The sequence below is a fragment of the Myotis lucifugus genome, unplaced genomic scaffold (assembly GCF_000147115.1).
Source record: "Myotis lucifugus unplaced genomic scaffold, Myoluc2.0 scaffold_771, whole genome shotgun sequence".
NCBI lineage: Eukaryota > Metazoa > Chordata > Mammalia > Chiroptera > Vespertilionidae > Myotis > Myotis lucifugus.
This window is the reverse complement of record NW_005871819.1, coordinates 15,176-30,406: the sequence shown is the minus strand read 5'-3', so window position 1 is coordinate 30,406 and position 15,231 is coordinate 15,176. Positions and strand designations below refer to the sequence as shown.

At 55.9% G+C, this 15,231-nt stretch overlaps 1 protein-coding gene across 2 annotated transcripts in view; it reads left to right on the top strand.

Annotated features, from left to right (window-relative positions):
• The window catches only part of PPP1R37 (protein phosphatase 1 regulatory subunit 37), a 45,416-nt gene that overhangs the window by 22,339 nt on the left and 7,846 nt on the right, over nt 1-15,231 (top strand). The gene's annotated exons all lie outside the window — the stretch shown is intronic.

Below are 15,231 nucleotides of genomic sequence, written 5' to 3'. Positions count from 1 at the left end.
TGGGGTGGGGGGAGCTGGGAAGCTGTATAAGCAGAGGGTGAGGTGAGCCCGATCCCCCATTGCAGTTAGGGAGGCCTTGTTCTAGGGTGAGGAGGGCTCAGCGTCAGTGCAGGGACAGAGCCCCAGCTCTTCCTCGACCTGGTCACCATACGCTTAGAATGCACCTGTCTGTCTCTGAGGGCAGGGGTTGCAAAGGGGCGCGTTTTCCTTTCCTGGGGGATCTGCTCGGACTCTCCCTGCTCATCCTCATCAGGTTTCCTGTGTATAGTGTGCCCTGTGTATAGCGCTCCCTGAGGTGGGAAACCCAGAGGTGCCATCTGGGTCTCCTCAGCCCTCCCTCCTCGGGGCAGGGACAGGCAGAGGGGCCCCCCAAGCAGAGGCTCAGAAGGGTCTTACAGACCTGACTGGCTGGAGGGGGGTGTGACACACCCCTTCCCGTTGAGGGGAGCTATTTCTCCAGCGGCACCTGGCATTGGCGTGGCTCGGGAACAGACTGCTCGGCATCGCCTTTGGCAACATCGTGGCAGTTGGATGGGCCACTCTGCTGGGGAAGGTGCCCTTTCCTGAGCCCCTTCTGGTCCGTGCCCTCCCTCCATCCCTCTGAGTTACTGAAAGCTGGTGGGGCTGGTGGAAGTCTGAGTGGTGGGAAGAATAACTCATGACCAGGGTCCCTTCATTTTTCCTAAAGGGTCATAGGCAGAGGTTTCTCTGAACATGCTGAGGGGTAAAATCCCTGCCTGGGCCTCCACCTCCTGGCCGAGGCAGCTGCTCTCCTGCCCTCTGTCCGGGCTGTGTCACTGCCCTCATTCTGTGGCCAGGCTCCCTGGCACCCAGCCGCTGTCCCAGAGCCCTCCGTGGGAACAGGGGTGTACTGCTCTGTGCCAGGTCCCTGGGGAGCTCCCAGCCTGTCGGGAAAGGGTCCCACAGAGGTGCTGAGCTGGGAGGCTCAGGGCCTCGTGCTGTAACTGATGTGGGCGAGGTGGCCGAGGGCGCTTCCTCCTGGCAGGTGAGTACTCCAGAGCTGACTTCGGAGTCTCCATTAGGAGGTCGAATCTAATGGCCATAGTGGCTCAGCAGTGAAAGAGGATGTCCCCTGGAGTGTGTGGGCATCAGGCAGTGCTACCTGTGGAGACCTCCCTCCCTTGTCTTAGGTTGAGGGTCCAGTCATGTTCCCTTCCCAGGGTACTGTGAGGCTTCAGTGAGCTCAGGTACACAGAGGGGCCACCGAGGTGATCACTCAGTAAATGTGAGCTCTCAGTGGGGTCCCTACAGAATAGGGGACATTTGCCGTCATCAGGCTTGTGGTGGGAGCCCCAGATTCTTGCCCCCCTCACTATGTGCCTCAGAATTCTTCTTTGATGACCCTCCTTCTAACTGTCCTGTCCCTTGGAGTGCAGGCAGAAAGCCCATGTTCTCCTTCCCCCCTTCCTTCCTTCCTTTCTTCCTTCCCACTCAGTTTTGCTGAGCACCTGCTGGGCCAGACCCTAGGGAGACACCCAGGCTGGGGTTGGCTTTGTAATTAGGTTGTTACTGAAAGCCAGCCTCGCCCTAACCCCAAGCTGACAGCCCCAGCGTGAGCCGGATTTCCCTCCCAGCCCAGATGTGGCCTCTGTGCCCCTTGTGAGCCACCAGCTCTGAGCAGCTGCTTTTTTTCCATTTAACTTTTTATTGTGGACATTCTCAGACACGTTGAAGAACCCACTTCCCACTTTCAATCATGATCAGTATGTGGCCAATCGTCATCCTCCATGCGGCCCCACCCCATTCTTTTGCAGCTCGTCCTAGGTGTCTCATTTCACCTATAGGTTTTTCTGCGTTGCTTCTGAAACAGTGGGGACACACAGCCCCAAGTCAGCCACCTTCTGTCCTCTGCTGTCCTCTCCCCAGGCCTAGGAGGAGACCACCAGGAAGGTGGCCAGGTTGGGGCTGTGCTCTCTGTGTCCTGCACCTGGTGATGGGCTGTGTGCTGTGCCTGGAAAAGAGCACAGCCTCTCCCTGGCACCCTCCTCCCGCCCCGCCCCGCCCCCACCCGGAGGTGGCTTTGGCTGCCAGGAAGCCCGGCAAAGCGCCTGGGGGCCTCTGTCCCTGATTCCCCGGCCTTGCTCTGTGTTAGCTTGCTGTTTAACAAGCACAAGATTTCCTTTTCCCCTTTATTTCGTAACAGGTGGCACTCCCAAGCACCCTGCCCTGCACCTTGCTTTTTCCATGTAATGGATCTCGGCTTTTGTTCCCTGTTGGCCCAGCGAGAGTGTCCTCATTCTCTGAGGCTGCACAGAGTTCCAGCGCCAGGGCAACTGGAGCTTGCTGGCTGCTCCCCGCCCATGGGTATTGGTGTCGGTTCCAGTTCTGCATTTGCACACAATGCTGCAGTGACTAACGTTATAGGTATATATTTGGCACCTTTGCAAGTCTATCTTAGGATGAAACTCTAGGAATAGAATGGCTGGAGCAAAGGGGATAGGTATGCATTTGTATTTTGGAACTTTGACTGGTATTGCCAAATAGCCTTCGAAGGGGGTTGTACTGATTGGCACGTATACCAGTTGCTCGAGGGTGTGCCAGCCTCGCAGTCTCACCAGCAGCCTGTGAGGATGGGATGGGGGCCTGCTTTCACTTAAGTTGCATTTCGCTTATTCTGAGAATCACTGAGGGTTTGAGAATTCTGAACCCCAGGTTTTTGCTTTGGGGAATGGACTTAAAGAGGCCCTCTTAGAGGGTTGGGATGGGCCCCCAGTGAAGGGCCCTCCGCTGGAGGAAGCAGTGATGGAGAATCCAGGATGTGGGGAACGCAGACGGATAAGGAGCAGATCTGCCTCTGCTTTCAGCTGGGAGAATATCCTTGGGAGGTCACTTCCCATGTCCGAGCCGCCTCTAGAAAGCAAGTTGGTCACCCCTGCTTCTGAGGGCCGTGAGGGAAGTGGGAGTGTGGTCAGGTTTGTCAATCACTTAGTCTGGGGGTGGGCGCAGTGATGGCTCCACAGAGCACCCAAGAGGCCCCTCAGCAGTGTGTTCCCTTCCCCCTCCCCTGCTGAGGGAGGGTTCTGGCGGTGGAGGGAGGCACGGCAAGGAGCAGTGTTTGGAAATGTAGGGCACTGGCGGAGGGATGGGGTCAGAGGCACAGACCTGGAATCAAACCACCCACTCTGGGTGAGGGCCTTTGCTCCTCGGGCCTCTGCTCCCACATGTGAGGCATGTGACCTTGGTTGCAGGCCCAGAAACGGAGGCCTGAAGGATTTGCAGCAGAGAAGGGTGTGGGGAGCGTGTCACCAGGCAAGTGATCTGGGCCTGGGATGGGCAGGAGCTGGGCAGCTGGGCAGCATAAGGTAGGGAGTTCCCCAAATACAGGAAGGAGGCTAGAGCCTAGGAGTGCCTCCTCCACCCTGGGAAAACTGACGGGTGCCCCAGTGAAGACAGACCCCCCACTTCCCAGGGTTCTCCAGGCAAGAATCTGAGGGGCTTGGGGGTGACCAGGGAAAGAGGTGAACAGCTGGCATGGTGCTGGGTGCTGTGGCCCCTCTGTGGCTGCTCACCAGGATTGGTTGTGGAGACCTAAGCTGGAGGACGCTTGGCCTGCCCTTCCAGTGGAGAACTCCCCTGGGAAGCCTGGTCTCGGGAAACAGCTGGATTGGGCCTTATATGGCCTCTGAGGCCCCTTCAGACTCAGGTTCTGTACCCGGAGCAGCCTGGGAAAAGGCTTGGAGGTGGGAATGAGGGAGATCTGCATGGGAGCAGCACAGTGTCTGCAGAGGTGGTGGGCACTTGGTTCCACAGAACACTTCGGGGGTGTTCTCTGACTCCTCCCCATTTCAGTCCCCAGGAGGCTTCTTTGCACTGCCCTGTCCGTCTCCTGTCCCCAGCCCCCACATGGAGGCAGGCCATGGAGGTATGTGTGTGGGTGGCATTGTGGTGGTGCAGGAAGGATCCAGCACACGAGGGAGGTGCATGGAAGGCATTTGCTCGGGTGAGCGTGCCCAGCCATGACCTCGTCCTGTGCACATCCTCGGTCTGACTGCGGGGCACCCAGGAGAGAAGGAACCTGCCCTGAGTTCACCCAGCTGGCCCGGGTGGAGCTGAGGTCTCAGATGCCTGTCCTTCAGACTCTACAGACCATCCTTCACCCCTGTCCACTCATTCTGTTAGCCAATTGTGTATGAAGTACCTACTATGCGCCCAACATATACCCTTATAGGGATACTTCATAGAAGAAAAGCACTAAGCACACAGATACATTAAAAAGCTTCATGTTAGGTCATGAGAAGTGCCACACAGAGAATGAATGAAGTAGGGTACAGGGATGGACAGTGACAAAGGGGGCTGTTTTATGGAGGGTGGCCGGGGAAGGCCTCTGAAGAGGGACATTGGAGCAGAGACCTACCGGCAGGGAGTGGGGGAGCAGTGGGATCTGAGGTAGAAGAGCATTCTGCACAGAAGGGTGCGAAGGCCCTGAGGCTTTGTGAGCAGACGAGGATTGACTGTTATAGACCCTGAGCCAGGTCTGCCCCACACCTCCTGCACCTCTAGGATGATGTGCCCCCATCCTTGCTTGCCTCCCCTCAGCCACCTTGCTGGCCCCCTCCTCTAGTGCCCCCTGGACCCTCCCGATCGATCGTGCGCTCACTGCCCACATGCATGGTGCAGGCTTCACTCCCGTACTTTGTGCAAGAAGTTCCCTCTTTGCTGTCTCACTCGTCTAGAACTCTAGTCTCTCCCTTCCCAGCAGAAAATCCCAGCCAGCCCGCCCTCCCCTCCGGCGTGTCTCCGTTGTGGCCTTGTGGTGCTGCTCTGCCACAGCTTCTGGTTTGTCTCCCTGGCCACGCAGAGGGCTCTGGACAGGGCCAGGGGGTTAGGTGGCTACTTATTGAAGGGCTTTGGATTTGGGGAGAGGCTGCTCCAAGGTGAGAGCACACCAGACTGACTGAACTGCACGTCTCACATCCCATGGGGTCCTCTGGGGGGTGCCTCTGCCGAGGGGCAGGACCAGCTCCCAGGTCCCGAAAACCCCAAGAAAAAGACAAATCCCTGTCCTGAGATTAGAGAAGGCTGTGCTTCTAGGCCCCAAACCTAGCTGTCCACCCTGAAGCCAGGGGCCTGAGGACCTGAGGGTGGGGTGGGGACAGTCTTGGCATGGACACCCCCTCCCCCCTCAGCTGCGTGACCTTAGGAGATAGTTAGTGTTGAGAGACTTCGCCTCTGCACAGTGGGTAGTGGGCTGAGAGCTCTACTCTGCAGGATTCTGATGAGGACTCAAGACTCAGCAACAGCCCAGCTGTGGTGGCTCAATGGATTGAGCGTCATCCCATGGACCAAGAGGTCCCGGGTTCGATTCCCAGTTAGGGCACATCCCCGGTAGAGGGCGTGCAGGAGGCAGCCAATCAGTGATTCTCTCTTATCATTGATGTTTCTCTCTCTCCCTCTCTCTTCCTCTCTGAAGTCAATAAAATATTTTTTTTTAAAAAGACTCAGCAACAAAGTGCCTGGCAGGGAATCAGGGTGAAATACAGAGCAGCTTTGTACAGGGAGCGCCCTGAATTTCAGCTCATGTTTCACAAAGTGAGTAGTTTCTGGCAGGGTCTGGGCCCTGAATCCCTCTTGCCTCCCTCCAGGTTTCCTCTCCCAGGTGGTCCTCGAGCCAAGGCTCCACATGGGGCAGGCGGGACCCCTGGTCAGAGCGCCCTGTCCGCCTTCAGGGCCTAGTACAGTGGCCAGCTGTGAGCTCCACCATCTGTCTTTCACTCCCTCACCTGTCTGGTGCCTTCTCTGTGCCTGGCCCATGCTGGGCAGCGCTGAGGACACAGCTGGGACCACAAACCCTAGGCTGTCTCCCAAGCCAAGCAGGGAGACAGGTTGTCTCCGGACAGTGACAACTCAGAATGGGCAGGCTGAGGTGGGGGAGCCGAGAGGGCTGCCTAAAGGTCACCTGAGCTGAGAGTGGAAAGGGGAGAGTATAATCCTAGGGGAGGTACAGTGAAGCTCTGGGCTGTTCTGGGAAAGGGAAGATTTGGGGTGTGGCTAGAACACAGCCCCGAGGGAGGGAAAAGTTCAACGACAAGGTTTGAGACCTGGCTCCCTCCTGACCTCCTTGTCCTAGCTCAGTCTAGACTGCACAGCACCCTCTCAGGGCTTCCACGATGGTCCGCCTACCCTTCGCCCCAGATAACCCTGGGGGGGCAAGGACCAGGCCAGGGCCATCCCCGTCCCTCTGACGCTGACACAGAGCTTGGTGTGCAATATGCCGGGGAGATGTTGACTGACTGAACAGCAAGATGGTACCTGCTCGGTTAGAAGCCCACGTCGGAGGGGCTGAAGCAAAAGGGCATTTGTGGGCTGTGGACCTGAGGAGTCCTGAATAGTTGGGCTTCAGGCCTGGCTGCACCCAGGGTCTCAAACAAAGTCACTGAGACGGTTTCCTTAACCTGGAAACCTGAGCCGGCCTCCTTCCGGGAGGTTCTCCTGGTGGATGCCCGGATGGCCGGCAGCAGCTCCCAACATGGGAGGCCCCGTTAGCCACCCGAGGGAAGAGCCCTCTTTCCGATACTCTGGCTGGGCCCTGGGGCTGCACTGGTTCTACAGGGTCAGCTTCCTGTCCTACACCAGGCGCTGGGACCCCCCACTCCTGGGACCTTGGGGAGGATGGCAGGGAGTGGCGGTCACACAAATGGTCCCACCTGGGGTCCTGGGGTGGCACCAGGGCTGGTCAACCCAAGGTGGGTGGGAGGGGAAGCGGGCCAGTCGGTACTTTCACAGGCATCAGGGCCGAGGCAGCACTCACTCCTGGGGCGGGTTGTGTCCCTGCCACGGCGTCGACCTGTGGGGCTGCCGAGGGTTTGCAGGCTGCGGCCTCCGGCTTCCCCGTGCCCTGAACACTGGCCTGGGCCTCTCTGAACCAGCCCTCTGCCCTGAGGGGGTGAGCCCATGCGGCCTGGGTAGCGGACGATGGTGTTCCACAGACCTGGAGTCCTGCAGGGAAGAGCCCCGAGAGCCAGGTTCCTGTCCTGCCCGGAGACATGCCGTCCACATAGACCAGGTCACCCACCTGCCACAGACTCGGTTCCCTGTCGTTGGGGTGATGATGAGCGAGCGCCCTCATGGGGTGGGCAGCCAGGCTTGGGGACGTCAGGGCTCCATACTGCGAGGTAGTGGGGCTGGGATGGGAACCAGGTTCCCTAACTTGGGCCACCCACACTCTTAACCCATCGGGCCTGCTGTGGCCAGTGGTGATGTGTGTGAACGGGCACAGACTGCGCAGCGCAGACCTGGCTCACGGGCTTGAGGGTGCTGGGGAACGCCACAGCAGGTGTGTACTTTCTCTGTTGAAATGTCAGTAATCCTCGAATCCATCCTCTCTGTCCGTTTGGCCTCCATCCGTGGTCCCTGTCCGTCCGTCTGTACTAGTGTTTCCCAGTCTTGAACCCAGACTCCCGCCCCCACCCCCGTCCTGATGGGTGCCAAGTCCTCTGCCTGAATCCTCTGAAATTGGAGCCTCCTGTGTTAGTGCAGCCACCAGGAGGTTGGGCTTTGAGGTCAGGTAGACCCGGCAGAGTAGGGTAGGGTTTGGGGAAGTTGATTTTTCTTTTTTCTTATATATATATATATATATATATATATATATATATATATATATATATATAAATTTTCTTTTTTTTTTTTATTTCAGAGAGGAAGGGGGAGGGAGAGAGAGAGAGATAGAAATACCAATGATGAGAATCATCAATTGGCTGCCTCCTGCACGGCCCCTACTGGGGATCGAGTTCGCAACGCAGGCATGTGCCCTTGACCGGAATCGAACCCAGGACCCTTCAGTCTGCAGGCTCTATCCACTGAGCCAAACCAGCTAGGGCAGGGAAGTTGATTTTTCTTAACTAAATGTATGAATTTTTAAAAATATGTTTTTACTGATTTCAGGGAGAGGGAGAGAGATAGAAACATCAATGATGAGAGAATAATTGATCGGCTGCCTCCTGCACGCCTCACACTGGAGATCGAGCCCACAACCTGGGCATGTGACCTGACCAGGAATCAAGCTGTGACCTCGTGGTTCATAGGTCAACACTCAGTCACTGAGCCATGCTGGCCGGGCTAGGTGTGTGAATTTTTTGAGTAGGTAATACTTGTGTGTACCTCAGTATTCAAAGATATAAAAAGGCATGTAAAGAAAATGAACTTTGGGGGCATGGAGGTAGAGGGGATAAATGGTGATGGACAGGGACTTGGCTTGGGGTAGTGAACTCACAATTCAGTGTAAGATAACGTGTAGTGGAATAGTGCACCTGAAACCTGTATCCTTTTTGTTAACCAGTGTCGCCCCAATAAAGTTCCATAAAAGGAAAAGAAAAGGAAGTTTCTCTCCCTTACCACTCTTAGCCCCCCAGCTAATCTTCCTAAAAGCAGCCACCCCGTGTCTTGTGTCCTTCCAGAAATGTCTGCGGCAGCCCAGCTTTTATGAGTAAAGTTTTATGTGAACGTGCCGGCTCCTTTAAATAAAGGCTGTTGGGGTGCGGCCGGAAAGGGGGCTGCCCCCACGCCCTTCATGCAACGCACGTTCGTGGGGAACCTGGCGCTAAACCATTTGTAGACGACCTGCTTCTGGGTCGGGGTTTCGTACGTAGCAGAGCAGCTCCCTCGCTGCGATCTATTGAAAGTCAGCCCTCGACACAAGGGTTTGATAAAAAAATAAAATTAAAATAAAGGTAAATAAAGGCTGCTTTCCTGCTGCTGCGGCAGAGTTGCACCGTGTGACAGGGTGTGCCCTGCAAGCCGGAGCTGCTCACTGTCCAGCTGAAGTCAAGTCAGATCCGGGTATTTTAGTCTCACCCCTGGTTCCTCTGGGAGCCTCGCCTCTGAGTGGAGGATGACAAAGGATGGGCCTTGGCGGGCTGAGGGGCTTTGTGGGTACAGCCAGCAGGGCCCCAAGCAGGGGAAGGCCCGGGCCGTGGTGGCTGGTCAGTGGCTGTCAGCGGGGCCTTTCTGTGTCCTGCCTCAGGGTGTCACCAAGATGGAAGGGCACTTACAGGGAACACGGGATTGTCACTTCCGCTGTGCTAATCCCAGCAGCCTCCCTGAGAGGGAGCACAGTGGGCTCCAGAGGGGCCCCATTCCTACAGAATACCACCCTCCCAGACCTTGAGCTGCTTCTGTCGCTGCTCTGCGCCCAGCCCCTTGGCTCCTGTCTCACGCAGAGGCCCACTGTGCCCCCCTCACCTCCATCGCACCCCGCACAGCTACTCCCTCCAGGCGCCCCTGCCCACTGCTGCATTTGTACCCGTCTCATCTGTGTCCCCCACTGGCTGTTGTAGCCCAGCAGTGAGAGCTGGGCCCCTTCCCTCTTTGTCCCCCTCTCCCCACCACCCCTAGTGTTGCTTCCTGGGTTTTGACTCCCACTTGGACGGATGACGGTGTCTGTCTCCCGCAGCTCCAGGCTGTCAGGGATGGCCTGAGTCATCGCCGCCCCCTGGTGTCCAACCTGTCCTTGCATTTCGTGGGTGCCTCTGCACCTGTGTGCAAACGAGACAAACTTCTCTCTGCCTGTCACCTGATGCTCGGCATCCGGTTTCTCTGTCCCTTTGTGGGGCCTTAGCAGGGGGGAGGGGAGGCGGGCTATTTGCTCCACAAGCCTTCTCCTGGGAAACGGGTGCCAGCTGCTGGGGCCGCAGAGGCTCACCCCGGCCGAGGCCCTGCCTGCCAGCTGCCCCCCAGCACGGCCCTCCCCAGAGCTCCACCTTCCCCTGGAGCCTGCTCAGCGTCCAGGAGTCCCCTCAGTGCCTCTGCCCCACCCCTGCCTCCCCTCAGGCTAGTCAGGGTAGTGTGAGAATAAAGCCGGGCCCTGGTTACACAGCAAGTCCTCCTGGGTGTGTGTGCCAGGCCCGCCCGCCTGGCTCTGTGGCCTTAGGCAGACCACTTGTCCTCTCTGAGCTTGGCTCCCCAATATCAGAGGACCGAGGAGCTGGCTGAGTGAAAGCGCATGGGAAGTCCTAGCATTGTGACTTACCCAGAGCTCAGCTCCTGCCCCGTTGGTCCAGCTTCTTCGTGGTGCCCCACGTCCTTATCTCCGGAGACCCTGCAGGTGTCCCTTTCAGCCGGGGGAGGAGATCACGCCGATTGGTGATCACAGCCTCACCAGGACAAGGGTTGGCACGCGGGTCTTCTTACCTCTGCACCTCCCGTCCCCTCTCCCTCACGCACTGCCGCCCCCTCTGACCACTGAACTCCAGCCCCTGCTTAAGTCGGGTCCTCAGAGCCTAGGGCTTGGGAGTTGAGCCAACACATTTGAACCTGAGACACAAATGAATGTCCACCTCACACCCATGTGTCTGCCTGGCCTCACCAAGCGGTCCATCCCTGGAGAGGTGCTTTTGTGGGCTTGTCCTGGGTCCCTGCCTTCCAGTGGGGGAGGAACACGGTGATGGCTGGCATTTAGTGAGCACTCCAGAGTGTGTGCCAAACGCTGTTCCGAGGGACAGACAGCCCAAGTTACACTCACCACCATTTTAGGGAGAAGGCGGTGGAGGTCCCAAGGTTAAATCTGTTTTCTGTTTTTTGTAGAGAGAAACATCGATGTGAGAGAGACATCGATAGGTTGCCTCCCACATGCAGGAATCAGACCTGCAACCCAAGTACATGCCCTTAACCAGGAATCGAACCCACAACCCTCCGGTGCACAAGCTGACGCTCTACTACTGAGCCCTGCCCTCCAGGGCCACAGCCTATATTCTTAACCACTTTTCGAGACCCCGTCCGTGCCCAGGTGTGGGACCTGCGAGGCCCTAGCCGAGGTCGCAGTGCAGGAGGGAGGCAGCGAGGGTTCAGGCCCCAGTCACGCCAGGCGTTACCACTCTGCAGCCCCGCCTCGCAGCCTGGCCCTGGCGCTCCAGCCTGGGCCTCTCAGCCCCTTGCCTAGGGCCTCTGCACTGCTGGTGGTTCCCTTGCATTGCCGTCCCCAGTACTGACCTTCCAGTGTTTCCCGGTGACCACTTCATCACATTACAGAGGAGCAAGTGTGTGCAGGGCCGCCTGGCACAGCGCGAGTGCTGTGAAGATGCTACATATTATTTCTCTGCAACACCTGCACTGCTGTTTTCTTGCCATTTCTTCTTAAATTGGTTCATTTTTTTTATTTGAATATTTTATCTCATTCCCAAAGGATAACATGTAGAATGCTGGTTTTGCTATGGTAGTTTGTTTTTCTTAATACATGAATGAAACACACATACATCATGATTACTATAAGGTCATTCCCGAGCCACCCGACACTGTATGCCCCCACTGGTGACGTGGCAAGCTTGGGATGAGCTCGTGGTGCTGTTGGGGACGTTGAGGCAGGGCGGGGGTGCACCCAGGCTGCCAGCCCATTCTGCAGTAGACTGACTGAGCCCACTTCTGTTCCTTTAGTGTCTTTTCCCAGCACTACCTCCACCTCCAAAGTGTGCCTTAAGGAAAGTAACAAGATGCAGTTCTCATTCTTGTCATTGGGGGGCACCAAGACCCTTCTCTGAGTGTGTCTACCTCTCCTGCCCACTGCCCTCAGTTTCCCCTTCTGTAAATGGGTGGGCAGGGCTAGTCTCCTGAGTTCTGGCTGTAACCTTTTGTGAGGCTGTGCCTTCATCCAAACCCGGTAGATGTCTGGCTGAAGAGATAGTCGGATGGCAGCTGTGGGTGGTGTGGAGGCAGCCAGGTTAGAGACCCTGGGTCTTTAGCTCACCCAGAGGCTCCTTGAGGACTTTGGGCAGCAGAGGGGAAACTTGGCTCAGTCTGGGAAGTCAGGGAGGACTTCCTGGAGGAAGGGATGTCAGAGCAAAACACCTCAAGGACCAATCGAGTTTGAGGGTTGCTTAGGCATTACTGGTTCCCTGCAAACTGTCTGGGATGCTGAGAACTGCTAGTAATGACCCCACATATGCCCAGTCCCTACTCCATCCCCAGACGACCTGACCAGGCCAACCCAGCCTGGGTCCTTTATGGAGAGGTTTGTGCCCTTTGGCCATCTGATGATAAAGCATATGGATCCCTTCTTAGAGTGATGATTTTCAAAGGCAAAAAAATAAAATAGGATTGCAAAGGGTGCCAGTTAAAATACAGTTAGCTACATTTTTTAAAATTATAACTTGGTATTTATGTTCTTCCTTATTGACCCATGAAATAACAAGAGTGATGAACATTCTAAAGCTGCAATAATATATGAAAATATTGGGCATGTGTATTGGTGACAGAGTCACAGGGTCTGCTAAACACTATCTTAATTAGGAAATGCTCATTTTCACTGTAGTGCAGTTATTGAAAATAAAGAGATCATTTTTCCCCACTCAAGTTCATAGACGCCCTGAGGGTCATGGACCTGCTTGGCTGGACTCGCAGAGGCAGCTGCTCGAGTCCCAAGGGCCGCCTTCCAGGTAGGGCCAGCTCCTGTGTTCCCAGAGCTGGGGCACCAAGCACCTGGCAGACAGCTCGCTCGCTGGGTCTGCGGGCGGACAGCTGGCCCCCGGGAGGCTGCTCGTGGGCGCAGCTCCCCGAGGAAGAAGTGAGGGGCAGAGGACAGGCCTGTCCCTCGGGTGGCTGGGTCTCTGTTGGCCTCTTACCTCCAACACAGTGGTTCCAGCCTCCCCACCCCAGTGGGGAGAGCGTTCTGGAACCAGGGTTCCCCTTTGTGCTGCACTGGCTGCCTGGCTGTGGGAGGCAGCTTTTCTGTCCTGGACCTCGGCGTCCTGCCCCGGGAGACGGGGTGGTGGTCAGTGACAGCGGGTGCAGGGCCCCTGGACCTCGGCGTCCTACCCTGGGAAACAGGGTGGTGATCAATGACAGCAGGTGCAGGGCCCCTGGACCTCGGTGTCCTGCCCCGGGAGACGGGGTGGTGGTCAGTGACAGCGGGTGCAGGGCCCCTGGACCTCGGCGTCCTGCCCTGGGAAGCAGGGTGGTGATCAATGACAGCAGGTGCAGAGCCCCGGGCGAGCGCACTGCCTGGGGGAGAATCTGCTCTCTGCGTGGAGCCACTTTCCTGGAATCCCTGCAGGGCTCCTGCTGGCCCAGTGCCTGGCCAGGGCGGCACAGGGGTGAGGGAAGCCTGGAAGGGCTGCAGAGGCCCTCTTCCTGTTCCCCGCCCTCCTCTGTTCCATTCTGCTGGCCCCAAGAGCTCTTTCCTTAAAAAAAAAAAAAAGGGAGGGAGTTTATTGATTTGAGAGAGAGAAACATTAATCAGCTGCCTCCTCTGCACACCCCCCCCTACCCACAGGGGATCGAGCCTGCAACTCTGCCATGTGCCCTGACCAGGAATCGAACCAGTGACCTCTTGGTGCATGGGATGACACTCAACCAACTGAGCCACACTGGCCGGTGGCCTCAAGAGCTTTCTATACCAGCCTGACCCTTTCCCTCCCCTGCTCAGAGCATTAACTTCCTGTCTTTCTGGTCACCTGGGGCAAAATCCAAGATCTAATAGCCTAAAACGGAAAACAATACAAATGTCTCACTACCTGGTGAATGGTACATCAGACAGTTACTTTATCTGTATATATAAAAGGCTAATATGCTAAGTGTCCGTCCGGGTAATGACGTCACGTAGCCACGCTCGCTTCCTCTCCCTAGCGACCAGCCTCCTTGGAGTTTCTTCAGCCCAGGAACACAATTTGCTTTATAGCCAGGTGGAAACATTTCACACTGTAACCAAATGTCTGTGAAGCGTTTTCTGTGCCTCATACCATTTGATCCTCACAGAAGTGCTGGAGTAGGTAGTTAGGAGACTCGGTGGAATCCTATTTTCTTTTCATTAGCCGGAAAATGGAGATTTAGAAAGTTTAGAAACTTGACCTGACTGAAAAGAGGTAAGAAATGATGGACCTTGAAAATGACTTCAGGTTTTCTCACTGCGCAGAATATAGTCAAAAGCTGCTGCAGTTAAATATTTCACCCTTTGTTCTCCCTGCGTGATCTACAATAATAACCTGCTCCATGTTGATATTTGCTGCTGTGTTGCTGACAATTACCTGAAAGAGAAGTTGAAGTGCTTCACTGGGCTGGAAAAGGTTTAGCTACATCAGAAAGCAGGTCTAATTAAGCAAGTTTATTCTATATCTATGAAAGATTAAGTTAACTCACACATTCACGATACATATAAAGCTCTCGTTGGTGCCAATAGCACACATGTGTTCCTTTAAAAAAAAAATATTGATTTCAGAGAGGAAGGGGGAGGGAATGTTAGAATAATCGATGATGAGGGAGAATCCTTGATCGTAAACATCATTACATAAAAGGGTACGGTCTTTTTTTTTTTTTTTTTTGAGCCCACAACCCGGGCACGGGCCCTTGACTGGAGTCGACCAGGACCCTTTAGTCTGCAGGCTGACGCTCTATCCACTGAGCCAAACCTGCTAGGGCGCACGCGTGTGTTTCGATCTTTCATCCTCCGTAGTGAATTTGGTTGACACTTCTATTATAGAGAAAGGGTGAATAGTGATATTAAAATATTTCTTCTAATTAATTGCCTTTCAGTGTGCACGAATTCGTGCACCAGGCCACTAGTTGTACTATAAAGGGGCCCAAACTCAAAATCCGTGTGAAAGAAGCCAGAAAGGCCCATGCTGCTTGTCGCCTTTTATTAAATGTCTGGAAAGGCAAATGTGTGCAGCCAGAAAGGCCTTCCCTGTGGTGGTGGGTCTGGGCTGTGCAGCTGCTGGGTTTGGGCTGCGTCCCTCTGCCCAGCCCCGAGCGCCGTCGGGGAAGGTTTTGTGGTGAAGGTGTTTCAGGACTGGGGATTCTCAGAGACCGCATGGCCTCGCCGTGAGCTGAGGGCCTTGTCGCTTACCAGCTGTGTGACCGGGGGCAAGGTGCCTCACCTCTTTGAGCTCAGCTTCTTCACAGATTCGTTCTCTCCTGCAGAAAACAACCCATCAGACACCTGCTTTAGGCCTGGCCCTGGGCTGGACATGGGGAATGGTGGCGACCAAGACAGCCCAGCCCTGCCCTGTGGGGCCCCGAGTTTGGTGGGTGGGCAGCTGACAAGTAGAACATTGAGTGGTATTAGCTGTGTATTGTTTGTGGGAAACTGCTCAGGGAGCCATGGGGAGGCGTGGAGGGTGGGGTGACTTGGTTTGGGGGCACTTTCCCAGGACAGCAGTGGTAGCAGGGGCCCTCGACGGGAGAACAGAGCTCAGTGGGTTGTTGAGAGGGGAAGGGGCCGGCAGAGGCCTGGGGCTGGAGGGGAGAGGGTGTGAGGGACCCAGAATGTGGAGAGTCACGGGCTGGGGT